The following is a 14,202-nucleotide window of genomic DNA, read 5'->3' on the forward strand; positions in this document are numbered from 1 at the left end:
TTTATCTTTTTTTTTTATCCAAAGCCCGTGCTTTTTCCACTGTGCCACACAGCCTCCATCAGGCCGGGGAGGGAGAGGACCCAGATGGGCTTGTTGAGGTACTAGTGGGTGATTGGTGCAGTGGCCGATGGAAGGAGGGGTGAGGGGTAAGAGAGAAAGAGCAAGGGGAAGAATGTAGAGGTGTGGCAAATGCAGGGAGAGCTGGCCAGATGCAGTTCTGGAGTTAGAGGGGTAGCTTCCTCCACCCTCCACAGGTCGATGGCATGGAGGCCCTTCCTTGCCAGCCAGCCAGGCAGGTGGGTTTCTAGGAGGTGGAAGAGGAAGACATGGTGAGTTGCTTGACTCCAGTAAAGAGGAGCTGTGCCTGGTGGCTGGTTCTACAATATCACCCATTGACAGATGGGCCTCTTCCTGCGTGGGATTCGGAGGAGGGTGAGAACAACGTGGGGGTTCAAGGCATGTGTCCACTCTGTTCACTCAACAGTCTTGAGGTTTTGGGGATTTGCAGTGTGCATTCAGTCAGATCCAAGAAATGTCTGCTGTCTTCTCCTTGATGTATCTCTTGATGATGTTTAGTTTCACATCCCTAGGTTTAGCTTTTCCTTGTTTCTTGGTGCCAGAGTGTCCAAAAGTGAAATTTTTTTCTTATATGATGAAAATATGTGACTAAAACAAAGACACATTTTGCAGGAAAGACAAACACAACACAGCACCAATCTCTGAGACAGTGACAGGAACCAGGGGTGCGTGGGTATAGGTTTGAGTGGCTTATCCTCAGGGGACAGTATTTCTGCTGCAGCCTGTTGGGGTGGCAGCCAAACTGACTACATGGTGGGGGCTTGGTGCTCGCCTCCTCCCAGCTTCTCCACCACGTTGTTCCAGAGCATAGCTATGAAAGGAAAAAGGAAAATCCACATAGAAAATCCATATGATTCAGAATCCACACAATGTAAATTCATGGATGCAAGCTACTTATGGTTCCACGGACTTGTACCTAAAATTCTTTTGGGAAAAGCATCAATTTTGTGATAAGTAGATAGACATCATGGTTATGGTTACATTTTTTAAAAAATGAGTATTATCATTAGTTTAAGAAATGCTATGAAGGCCGGGCGCGGTGGCTCACGCCTGTAATCCTAGCACTCTGGGAGGCCGAGGTGGGCGGATCGTTTGAGCTCAGGAGTTCGAGACCAGCCTGAGCAAGAGCGAGACCTCACCTCTACTAAAAATAGAAAGAAATTATATGGACAGCTAAAAATATATATAGAAAAAATTAGCCGGGCATGGTGGCGCATGCCTGTAGTCCCAGCTACTCGGGAGGCTGAGACAGGAGGATCCCTTGAGCTCAGGAGTTTGAGGTTGCTGTGAGCTAGGCAGACGCCACGGCACTCACTCTAGCCTGGGCAACAGAGTGAGACTCTGTCTCAAAAAAAAAAAAAAAACAAAAAAAAAAAAAAAAAAAAAAAGAAATGCTATGAACTCTATTGCCAAGGCTATGGAAAAATAGGCATTCTCATCTACTGCTGGTATGAATGTGGAATGATATTTAATATAATCCCCGTAGAGGGGGAATTTGGCAATATTTAAGAAAATTACATATGAATTTACCCTTTGACCCAACAATCTTACTTCTAGGAATTTATCCTGAAGAAACATCTTTAGCAACATAAAACTACATATGTGTAAGATTATATACTGCAGTATTGTTTGTAATTGCAAAATGTAAATAACCTAAATGTGTATACATAGGATATGGAGTGCATAAATTATATATACACAGAATAGAGTATTAGACAGCTTTTTTGGAGTGATTTTCAGGCTTTACTGCTCAATGAAAAAAGCAAAGAACAAAAAAGAATACATGGTATGCCACTATTATAGATAAGAAATAAGGGGAAATAATGCACATGTATCTGCTTACTTTTTATGCAAAGGCACACTGGAAAGACAAACCAGAAACTGGGGAAATTGTTTTACTTACAGGGGGACGGTGGGAGCAGAATGGAAGGTGTATGGAGAGAATAATACTTTTCTGGGTACACATTTGTGTGTGGTTTTGACTTTTGGAATCATGCTAATTTTTTACATATTTATAAAATAAAATTGATCAACAAGTTTGGGGAAGAAGTCCTAAAATTGAATACAAACAGAAACAAAGAAACCGGGCTGTACATGAAACAGAGACTCACACAGAAGAAAAAAAATAACTTATTCAAGTAACATTTGGACACAGTAGCTTGACTATATCTCCTGAGCTTAAAAACAAAAGAACTGTAAAGAAGTCTTGAATTCCACTTAACAGGTTTTTTGTTGGTAGTGGGATAGGTGTCAAATGTAAATACTCTTAAATATATTCAGGCTTTCAATTCTGCTCCATGACTGTTTATTCCTACTCCACTACCACCCAATGTTTATTATTCTTTTTTTTTTTTTTTTTGAGACAGAGTCTCACTCTGTTGCCCAGGCTAGAGTGAGTGCCGTGGCGGCAGCCTAGCTCACAGCAACCTCAAACTCCTGAGCTCAAGCAATCCTCCTGTCTCAGCCTCCCGAGTAGCTGGGACTATAGGCATGCACCACCATGCCCGGCTAATTTTTTCTATATATATTTTTAGCTGTCCATATAATTTCTTTCTATTTTTAGTAGAGATGGGGTCTCACTCTTGCTCAGGCTGGTCTCGAACTCCTGAGCTCAAACGATCCGCCCAGGCCGGGCGCGGTGGCTCACGCCTGTAATCCTAGCACTCTGGGAGGCCGAGGCGGGTGGATTGCTCAAGGTCAAGAGTTCGAGACCAGCCTGAGCGAGACCCCGTCTCTACTAAAAATAGAAAGACATTATATGGACACCTAAAAATCTATATAGAAAAAATTAGCCGGGCATAGTGGCGCATGCCTGTAGTCCCAGCTACTTGGGAGGCTGAGGCAGTAGGATCGCTTAAGCCCAGGAGTTTGAGGTTGCTGTGAGCTAAGCTGACGCCACGGCACTCACTCTAGCCTGGGCAACAAAGTGAGACTCTGTCTCAACAAAAAAAAAAAAAAAAAAAAAACAAAAAAAAAAAAACGATCCGCCCACCTCGGCCTCCCAGAGTGCTAGGATTACAGGCGTGAGCCACCTCGCCCGGCCTATTCTTGATGTTTTAATATCTGGTAATACAATTCCCCTTTATGAATTCTCCTATTTTCTTGGTATTTTCATGTTTTATTCCCTCTCAATGAATTTTGGAGTTAATTTTGTTTAGTTCCAAAACAAGCAAACAATCAACAAAAAGAAGTTCAATAATATTGGGATTACCATAGGACTTGTACTAGATTTGAGATTAATTTAGTGAGAACTGTAGAATACTTTCAGAGTACGTTATAGAGTAAGACATTTAAAATAAAACAGAGAACAAAGAGAAACAATGTTGACGTGATGTATTCCTCTGTATTTGGATGTTTTAAGTAGTAAATGACAAAAATCTAGGTAAAGCCCAAGTTTAAGTACAAAAGAGAGTTTATTAGCTCATTAAACTGAGAAGTCCAGTGGTAAAAATAGTTTTTAGGCATGTTGGGATCCCTGAGTTCAAACAATGTCATCAGGACTTGGTCTCTGTCTTCCAGCTTGGCTTCTTTAGCTTCAATTTAGACAAACCACCATGTGGTAGCAAAGGTGACCTGTCTGCTCCTTGCTCATGTGGTCTTTAGCACCTGCAACATCAGAGGAAGAGAGTCTTTATAGTGCCAGCAAAAGTACCAGTGATAGTTCTCATTAGCCAGGTCTGGATCAAGTGTAAGAGTGGGGACAGGGTGGGGAGTGGGGAATTGGCCCCATTTGAACCACACAGACTAAGGTTGTGAGGGGCGGTGGCTTCCTGAAAGGGATATGGAGCAACCAAAAAGCAGGAGTTGTACATTGTAATACCTATTGATTTATAAAAAGAGGATTTTAAAGCAACATGTCTAATACTATTTTTCAGCATAAGAAAAATTATTTGGGGGCTGTATAAAAGTGTAAAGAAACCAGGTTATCAAAATATGCTGAGAGAGATTAAAAAATTACCTTTTTTATTGAATATTTGCTAGAATTATAATGCTGATTCTTGACAAATGACTCTTCCCTCATTTCTTGATCTCATTACTGTTTAGATTCTCCCAAATCTTTGTTCATAAATTCATCCTGTTTTGTAACTTAATCTTTCCTTCTCTTTTTTTCTTTTTTCTTCTCTTTTTCTTTTGGTCTTCTGTACTTTATCTGTACTTTAAGGGATGCAAATAATCTCTCCTTCTCTTCTAGTTTTTTCCCCTGCTTCTTAGGAACCCCATTCTCTACCTCCTTAAACAAATCAACAAGCCTCTCAATTCTACTGCTCTTTTAAGCTCTTCTCCTTATATTCATTTGCCAAAAATAAATAAATTGCTTAAAGTCATCAATTATTTCCTTAATCACCAAATCCAATGGCCTTGGATCCTCCTTGATAGCTTGCTGTCTCTGTAGTATTTGATAATCCTGACTGATGTTTCTTTTTTTTTGAAACCTGGATTCTTAATTCCTATGAAACTCACTCTCCTGATGTTTCTCTTAGGCTTTCTGATAACTTTTTCCCTGTTTACTTTTTTTACATGTGGGTGATCAAGGTTGCTGCTTCAAACTGTTTCACTATTCACGCTTTTTCTTTGCAGTTCCAAACACTTCTTACTTTCAACAGAAGGCTATACATCTTCTATTTAGCTGCTTCTGATCCTCTCAACATCTCTGTGATCCAATCCTAACTATCCATTATCAAGACACAGCTTAACTTCTACAAAATTTTTTCTCTTCTGAATCCTCTGGTGTTTTTTTTTTTTTTGGTAAAGTGGCACTACTTATAAACTTGTATTAGTTATTTATGTATAAGACTTGTCTTACTTCCTGGCTAGTAAGCTTCTTTTTAGAAGATTTTCTAATTCAACTCTGTGTCATATTGTAAAGTACAGTGCCTTCTATTTATTCATTCATTTATTCAACACACATTAAGCATTGGCCATGTATTGTGCTAGGTGATGGGTAAGTGGTGAAAAAAAAACGTGGTTTCTGTCCTCATAGGGTTTAAAATCTTGTGAAATAACAAACACATATTGTGATATATGTTCAATAAAACTTTATTGAAAGAATGAATCTTATGTCTTTAACTCCTCTTTTATCTTTTTCCCCCAAATTCCTGTCCTACATTCCTGTACCCTTACCCCTGATAAATCTCACATGTTTCTCAAACTCAACAGCTGAATTTGATTCTGTGCTGTGGACACATATCAATGATAAGTTTTCCCCATGTTCAAGAAACTCACAGTCAAGCACCTTCTCTCCCCAAACCTTCTGCTGACTTTAGTATTTCTATGAATGTTGCCACCTCCTCCTCATTCCCCAGGGGAAATCGTGGTATTTTTTTTTTTATTTCTTCCTCTTTCTTCATATTTAATTCTTTTCATTCAAATGCTTACCACTCTTGTGTAGGCCCTTCCACCTATAGCAGAAGTTGAAAATTAGTGATCCATGAACTGTATCTAGCCATCAGAGGACTTTTGTTTGTTCTGTATAATATTCTTAAAAATATAGTTTTTCTGTTTTTCCCAAAAAATCAGAAGATCTGGCAACACTGGCTCCTTATTCTTGCAAGAATTGCCTGGAGTTTTAGAGAGGACATTTCTAAACTCTACCACTCTATCCTCTATCACTCCTTGTTTTTCTTATATTGTCCCTTTCCCCATTTATGAAAACTTCTTAGCCTCTAATCGAGGCATTTGAATTTGCAATCTCTGGCCTATATGATCACAGAATGTTAGTACTGGAAGAGATATTAAGAGATCATGTTGTCAAACAGTCTTCATCTTCTTTCTCCTCCTCTTTCCACCCTTTAAGAGATGGGGAAATAGAGATCCAAAGAACTTATATTACCCGATCAATTTCACATAGCTAATGTGTAACAGGATTCTATCATATGTCATCAGATCCCTCCCTCACCTTGATGGGTTAAGTCCCCAATCTAGTTCTAGTGTCAACACCTCGAACCCCAGTGTTCTCATAGGGAATTTTCAGGTTCAAGGTCTCTGTGCTTAAAGCTCAGTTTTATCAGGTCCACTATGCCCTGAGGCCTGAGACCTTTATCAGATAAGCTATATCTTAAGTGAAGTGAACTTTCCTGGGAAGTTCTAGAAGATTATGATTCTTAAAAAAACAGCTTAAACCAATGACTCCTGTATAAAAAAGATAAAACTTATTAGACTGGCACTGTTATAATGTCCTTAAAAATCTGTCTTCAGGGCCAGGCGTAGTGGCTCACGCCTGTAATCCTAGCACTCTGGGAGGCCGAGGCGGGTGGATCGCTCGGGGTCAGGAGTTCGAGACCAGCCTGAGCAAGAGCGAGACCCCATCTCTACTAAAAATAGAAAGAAATTAGCTGGCCAACTAAAAATGTATATAGAAAAAATTAGCCGGGCATGGTGGCACATGCCTGTAGTCCCAGCTACTTGGGAGGCTGAGGCAGTAGGATCACTTAAGCCCAGGAGTTTAAGGTTGCTGTGAGCTAGGCAGACGCCATGGTTCTCACTCTAGCCCGGGCAACAAAGTGAGACTCTGTCTCAAAAAAAAAAAAAAAAAAATCTGTCTCCAGTATTTCCAGACTTATTCTCTAGTGCTCACTTGCATATATCTCATATTCCCAGGAATTTTGTGTGTGTGTGTGCTGTATCCAAAACATACCCCATGCTTTTCCAACCTTTTTGATTTCATTTGGTGGTGTTCTGTTCACCTCAATCTTCCTCAATCTCTGCCTGACAAAACTTTTTTCATCCTTTAAAATACCTTAATGCTCTCTCTTCCATAAAGTAGGGTACCTAGTTAAGAAAATGGTTTGCATGGAACAGACTTGGTTTGAAATCCTGGCTCTATCCTCTACCAGCCATGTGACTTGGCCAATTTATCTAATCTCTGTAAACCTCAGTTTCTTCATCTGTAAATGGGAAATAGTATCTCCTTTTACACATGGTTGTTTTGAGAATTATTTCCTTATGAGAACCATGGGAGAATTTTTTTGCAGGCTTTTATACAAAAACTATGCTTCTCTTAAGCAACTTAAAAAAAAAAAATCTTTTTTTTTTGAGACTGAGTCTTGTTCTGTCACCTGGTCTAGAATGCCATGGCATCAGCCTAGCTCATAACTACCTCTAACTCCTGGGCGCAAGCAATCCTCCTGCTTCCGCCTCCCGAGTAGCTGGGACTACAGGCACCTACCACCATGCTCGGCTAATTTTCTATTTTTAGTAGAGATGGGGTCTCACTCTTGTTCGGGCTGGCCTCGAACTCCTGACCTCAAGCGATCCTCCCCCCTCGGCCTCCCAGAGTGCTAGGATTACACATGTGAGCCATCTCACCCAGCCCTTTGCTTTAGTTGTTAGGAGACTTAGAGCCCAATTTGTGGTAGCCTCTAGCAATTACACAGGACCTTTAGGCATAAATTTTTTAGCTGTATTAATATACTTTTGGCTTTATTTTGTTTTCCAATTACCTTTCGCTTCCATTTTCTCTTCCAATCATTTTCTCCTATTATAGTGTGCATCTTTTTTAAACATACTCAATCTTTTGTGAGAGTGGTGAGATATCAATAAATAATACATCTATAAAACACATTCTAAAAAATAGTTCTTAAAGCTTGTTAAAGCTTCTTATTTCCTTTGATCTCCTGCTTCACACAGCATAATCTACTTCAAGGCTACCAGGGAGGCACTTCTCCAACTTCCTATCTCACTTATAAGCTTATCTGCAACTTTGTTTATTTATATTTCAAAGTGTTACAGGGACACGAATATTTTTGGTTACATGGATCAGTTTTATAATGCTTGAGTCATGGCTATAAGTGTGGCTGTCACCCAGGTATTGTTCATTGTACCCATTAAGTAGGGTGTCACCCATTCCCTTCTCCCCTTCCCTGCATCTTTAAAATAATGTTTTAATTGTCCTTAGAAAACATATTTATCACATAGAATACAGATAAGCAAAAAGAATAGCTAAAAAACAAACAAACAAAACACCTTGTGGTAAGGCCCACTGTATACACTGCTTTCATAACTTACTTTTCTCTTTTAACAATGTATTTTACAAATATTTCTTCATCATTAGTCTTCTACATCATCATTTTTATGGTTCAAAGCATCCTACTGATTGTCTACCATGGTAGTCAATCAGACCGCACCTCCACATTCCCTTCCTAGAAAACTTGAGGATGCTCTTACTTCAACTAAGGTGAATAAACTTATCTGAAACAATGTTATCCATGTCTAAGAAGCATGAATGTAACTTATTTAACCTATCTTTTGTTGGTGGACAATGCTACAATGAACTCTACCCAGCTCAACATATATGTTCAGTTTTGAGTATTTCCTTTTGAGAACTTCCTAGAGGTATATTTGCTTAGTCAAAGTATGTATGCATTTTAAGGATTTTGATACAGAATTCTAAAATGCCTGGCAGGGGCAGGACACGTGCCAATTACTATTCCCACTTGCAATGCCTATTCCACTGAATCCTTGCCCAACACAAATATTTTCTTGATAATCTTTGACAATTTAACAGGCATTTAATATGCCATTTATATTTATTACTAATGTGGCTGAACATACCTATTTACTGGCCATTTGTGTATATATATCTTTCGATATATTTTTATTGCTCTTTTGTAATAGTTCTTTAATTGTTATTAACACCCACATTCACTTTGACATCCTCTTTCCAGTTCCACTTTCAATATAAACTAATTTAGGTACCTGATCTATGAATCCCATCTCCTCCTATTTATTTAGGGAGTCAGTTATCCTCTTTTTTGGCAGTATCTTTAATCTCTTACTGACTATCACTGTTTTTATTTTTTTCATGTACTAATAAACATCATTCTCTCCTCCTTAAAGAAAAATTCCAGTTTCTTTCTTTCACTTGCCATTCTCCTCTGGCTACTGACCTTCTCTTTTTTCCTTTACAGCCAAACTTCTTGAAAGAATTGTCTCCACATGCCGCATCCATTTCATCTCTGTCTTTTCAATTCCCTGCAAACAGATTTACATTAAGGTCTTCAATGACTTCATTGTTGCTAAGATTTTAATACAAAATTATATTATATATATCTCTATAAAAGCAGGATACAAAATGGTTATCCCCAAATCAACTCAACTATGTCAAAAATATTTATGCAGAGAAGAAAAATTGATAGGTAATACACGAAAATTTTAAGTTACTTCTGTGTACCTGGATGAATTTGATTTTCTTCTTTTTTATTTTTTCAGTTTCCATAATTTAAAAAACAAACACATTAGAGCACATTACAATGTATATTAGAAGCTCAACTTACGTTTTCTAAAAGGAGGCCCAAAACAAGAGAAGAGACAGTGAGGAGCTACTGGGCCACACTTCATTTACTCTAAAGGACTGACTCAAAGAAAAACAAGAGGGCGCGACCAGATCCCCAGGTCCGGCAGTTCTACCGCGGAGAACCACTGCATAACCTCCTGATAGAACAATCTTCTTTTAAGAGGGTTCTCATGACCCTTTCGCTCATCCTAAAAGACCTCTGAGCATCTCAGCCTCTCTCGCTAACGGCTCCAAACCGCAGATAACTGTCAATCGCCTCCGGTTGCCCTGGTAACAGCCAACAATCTCAATCTCGCCATCGTAACTCTTCCCAGAATACTGCGCGCCTTCGGTCTTCACTTCCGGTTGAAGGGCCGAATCCTTCAGGAAGGAGGTGCTTGCCTGTGACGCTGCGTTTCCTGGTTGCGTGGGATTACGAGACTAGTGCGGTATATTTTTTGGGGGGGCGGTGGAGACTGTTTTGTTGTTTCCCAACATTTAAAATAACTGCAAGGCTAAGGAAAGGCTTTAATCTCACGAAATTTTTGTTGGCCTTTGAAAAATAGATTCGACGTTAGTGATTGAAAAGCTGAAAGCTGCATATGTTAGCTTTATTTAGCTATTCCCTAATATAGACATATTTCAAAACATGTACACTATAAGCATATACAACTTTTATTTGCCAATTAAAATAAACATAGCATTAAATGTTAAAAATCTGTGAAGTGAAAATACAGAAATGAATTTTGAAATTAAAATGTTTTATTTGGCAAGAAAACTAATTTGGGGCATACATGTAGATGAGGTGCTATTTGGTGCTTTATTCTGAAGAATAAAGAGGATTAGAGGTTTTCTAAGAAGGAGAAGTGTTACATATTCTTCAGGAAAGTTTATTGGCACTATAAAGTTTTGGGGAGTTGGCAAGCTCTGATTGGTGAGTGACTGCGGTTAGTGAAATTAGAGTTGTAGCAGGTTCTTTTACTAGTCATTAGATAAAATTGGTTGTAGGTTATAGTAGGCAGTTTTAGCAGTTAGGATTATAGAGACTTATATTTTTGGAGCAATGTTTTGTTCCCTGAGTGTCGCCCCCCCCCCCGCTTCTCAACTGTATTTTAGTAGGGTATGCCAAGAATGACTCAATTTGTATGATCAACTTTCATGTTTTTTTGGATCAAGATCTTTTTTTGAAAGTATCACTGAATAATAATAATTATTATTTTAAAGACAAGGTTTCCCTGTGTTGCCCAGGCTGGAGTGCAGTGGTGCGATCTTTGAATAGCTCACTGCATCCTTGAACTTCTGGGTTTAAGTGATCCTCTTGCCTCAGCCCCCTAAGTAGTGGGAACTACAGGCTGGTGAAACCATGCCTGGGTAATTTTTTTTATTTTTTGTAGATACGGTGGTCTTGCTATGTTGCCCAGGCTGGTCTCAAACTCCTGTCTTCAAGCGATCCTCCTGTCTCAGTCTCCCAAAATGCTGATTAATTATTTTGTATTGAGGTTTAATTATTTTTTGGTGTTGGGCTGGACTTGTCTCTGTGTTCGTCTCATGTTGGGGCAGGTTATGGGGCTCTATGTCAGGCATTTGGACTATATTTGAGTAACAAAGAGGCCAGAGGGAAAAATTTTTTTAGGGTAGGTTTGTTTGGAATCTATTATTTATTTTATTAGTCTATAGACATTATATAGGCATATATAGGCATTATAGCTTGAGGCATTGAGTTAATATTACTCTGTTAGGAAGAGTTGGTTTTATAAAGATTAGGCAGGTAATAAGAATTAAGTTTATAAATTATAATATAAAAATGAATAATAATAATGGAATAAGGCTCACACCTGTAATCATAGCACTTTGGGAGGCCGAGGTGGGAGGATCACTTGAGTCCAGGAGTTTGAGGTTGCAGTGAACTATGATCAGGCCACTGCACTCCAGCCAGGGCAAAAGAGTGAGACCTTGTCTCAAAAATAAAAAATAATAGAATACATTTAGTTTGTATAATAGTTTTGAATTAAGAGCCCAATCATGTCTGTAATCCCAGCACTTTGGGAGGCCAAGGTGGGAGGATCACTTAAGCCCAGGAGTTCAACACCAGGCTGGGCAACAAAGCAAGACCCCATCTCTACAAAAAAATAAAAGATTAGCTTGGCGTAGTGGTGTGCAACTGTAGTCCTAGCTGCTAATTGGGAAGCTGAGGCAGGAGGATTATTTGACCCCAGGAGTTGGAGGCTGCAGTGAGCTATGATCATGCCACTGCACTCCCGGCCTTGGTGACAGAGTGAGGCTCCATCTCTAGGGAAAGAAACCGCAAAAAGAAAAAATAAAGCTGAAGTCTAAAGGCAATAAATTAAATAAATTAAAATGTCATGGGGAGGCAGGCATGGCTCATACTTGTAATCTTAATTTCTTTGGGAGGCCGAGGTGAGAGAATCACTTGAGGCTGTGAGTCGGAGGTTTCAGTGACCTATGTTTGCACTCCTGCACTTCAGCTTTGGCAACAGAGGGAGACTCTGTCTCTAAAAAATAAATAAATAAAAAAATTTATTTTAGTAAAGTCTGTATAATATTTTTCTGATTTTAATTTTTTTATCTTTGAAGATAAAAATGTCTTTTTTTTTTTTTTAGTATAGGGCAGTTGTCTTTATATGAGAATTTTATCTTTGTTTTTTAAAAAAGCATGAAGGTTAAAATGATTTATGAAAATATATGTTAAAGTGTTTTATTTAAATAGCATGTCAGAATAGTTGAAGAGTTTTGTAAAAGAGTTAAGAGAAGGGTAAAGAGGAGGAATTGTAAGGGGAGCAGAAAGTTCTAAAGAGGAAAGAGTTTAAGTTTTAAGACAGTATTTTATAAGACAATCTTTGAGTCCTGAATGTTTTGGTTTTTTTAGTCTTAAGGTATTAGTGAGATGTATATTTTATTGGGAGTGTATGCTTTTATAGCCTCATGTTTTAGTTTAGTTTAAAGTATAATAGACTTTGAATAATTTTTGTAATGTTTGAATATGTTATTAGTTGGAGTCAGAAAATATTTTATCATGTCTTAAATTTTGAAAGCCCATTTTGTGGGTGCTCTGGTTTAATGTCAGATATACAAGAGTCAATTAAATGCAAGTGCTGAATATGTAAAGGCCAAATAAATGTAAGCACAGATGGAAAATAAAGTGTATCTTTACGAAGGTAAGTTGCCTCCTCCAACTGAAGGGAATAGGAAAGATAACTCAACCCAAAGGGAAAAAAATCTCTTCACCCAGACCCACAGCCCAGGTGTGCAAAGAGAAGAGTCCTCCCAAGTAGGAGATTTCCCAACCAGAGCAGACAGGAAGGGGGAAGACCCCTCCCCACTAAGTCCCAAATAAAACAGAACTTGACCAAAATTGGGAGTTCAGTCCAAGAGAGAGTCACTAAGGGGAAAAGAGGCGACCAGTGGAAGCAGGGCCTCAAGGGGCACCAGTGTGGGCACCTCATGCCCTAGTTCCAAGGGCTGGTGATTTTCTCCAAGGTGAGCGTCAGCTTTGGAACCCTGCGTCTGACACCAAGTATGTCAAAATCAAATCAAATTTAGAGACAAATGTCTGAAATTAAAATGTTTTATTTGGGAAGAAAGAATTGTAATTTGGGGCATATATGCAAACTGGGATATCTGTAGAAGAAAAGAGAGGGTGAGAGGTTTTATAAAAAGGAGAAATGTTATGTATTGTTTTTCAAGAAAGTTTATTGGCACTAGTAAGGTTTTGGGGAGCTGGCAAGTTCTGACTGGTGAGTGATGGTGGTGGGTAAAATTAGTTTTAGTGTTGTAGCAGATTGTTTTAGTAGTCATAGATAAAATTAGTTTTAGGTGATAGCAAGCAATTTCAGCAGCCAGGCTTGCAGAGAATTATTAATATGTTCTTGGAGCAATATTTTGCACTCTGAGTGTTTTTTTCTTTCTGGCATCTTGGCTCTGTTTTAGTTGGATATGACATAAATAACCCAATTTATATAATCAGCTGAAAGGTGGTAAACATTTAAAAATTATATGTAACTTCATTTGTTACTGTGATAGATTTAAATTACTTTAAATAACTTATTTGCTATAAAAAAGCAATTATTTTCATTTTAGAAGATGAAGGCAAGCAAAAACAAACAAACAAACACACAAAAACACCACAAAACCTCCAAATCCCATTCACCCAGAGATAACTGCTGTGAACACTTTGGAGCAGTTTTCCAGACACTTTCTATGCACATAGTAAATAAAAATTCAAAATGGAATCATAATGTATACGTTGTTTTGCAACTTAAAACTTTTAATGAACATATTTAATGAAAAAAAAGACACTTATGTTTGCATGCACTCCATTATGCCTCTTGTTGGACATTTAAACAGTTTATGTCCTTTTTGCTCTTAATTAGTGCTGCAGTGGAGAAAGGAAAATCCTTGCAGCTAAATCTTTGCCCAGGCTCTCACTTCTTTGTAATTGTTTTTCTCTTTTAGACTCATTTGTATTTGTACTTCTTTATATCTTCCCTACTGCCTTCTCATTCCACCCCTAAGTCTTTATACTGTTTGTGGACGAAGCTACACATGGCATGTAAAGCCCACTCAACTTTTAAGTTTATCTTTCTGATTATAAAGGTAATAATAATGCCTACTGCCGAACATTAGAAAAATTAACAAGAATATAATAAAAATATTCCAATACCTAGACAACCACTTTTGCTATGAATCTTTTTTCCCTCTCTGTTCCTTCAGCAGTAAGTATTAAAGTGTCAGCTAATTTGGTAGGGAAATATTGCAGCTTTTGATTTGCACTTTTTTGCTTATTCCTGTAGCTGAATAATATTTCAAATATATTTAAAATGTTTATAGGCTGT

Source organism: Eulemur rufifrons, chromosome 16, assembly GCF_041146395.1.
Source record: "Eulemur rufifrons isolate Redbay chromosome 16, OSU_ERuf_1, whole genome shotgun sequence".
Lineage (NCBI taxonomy): Eukaryota > Metazoa > Chordata > Mammalia > Primates > Lemuridae > Eulemur > Eulemur rufifrons.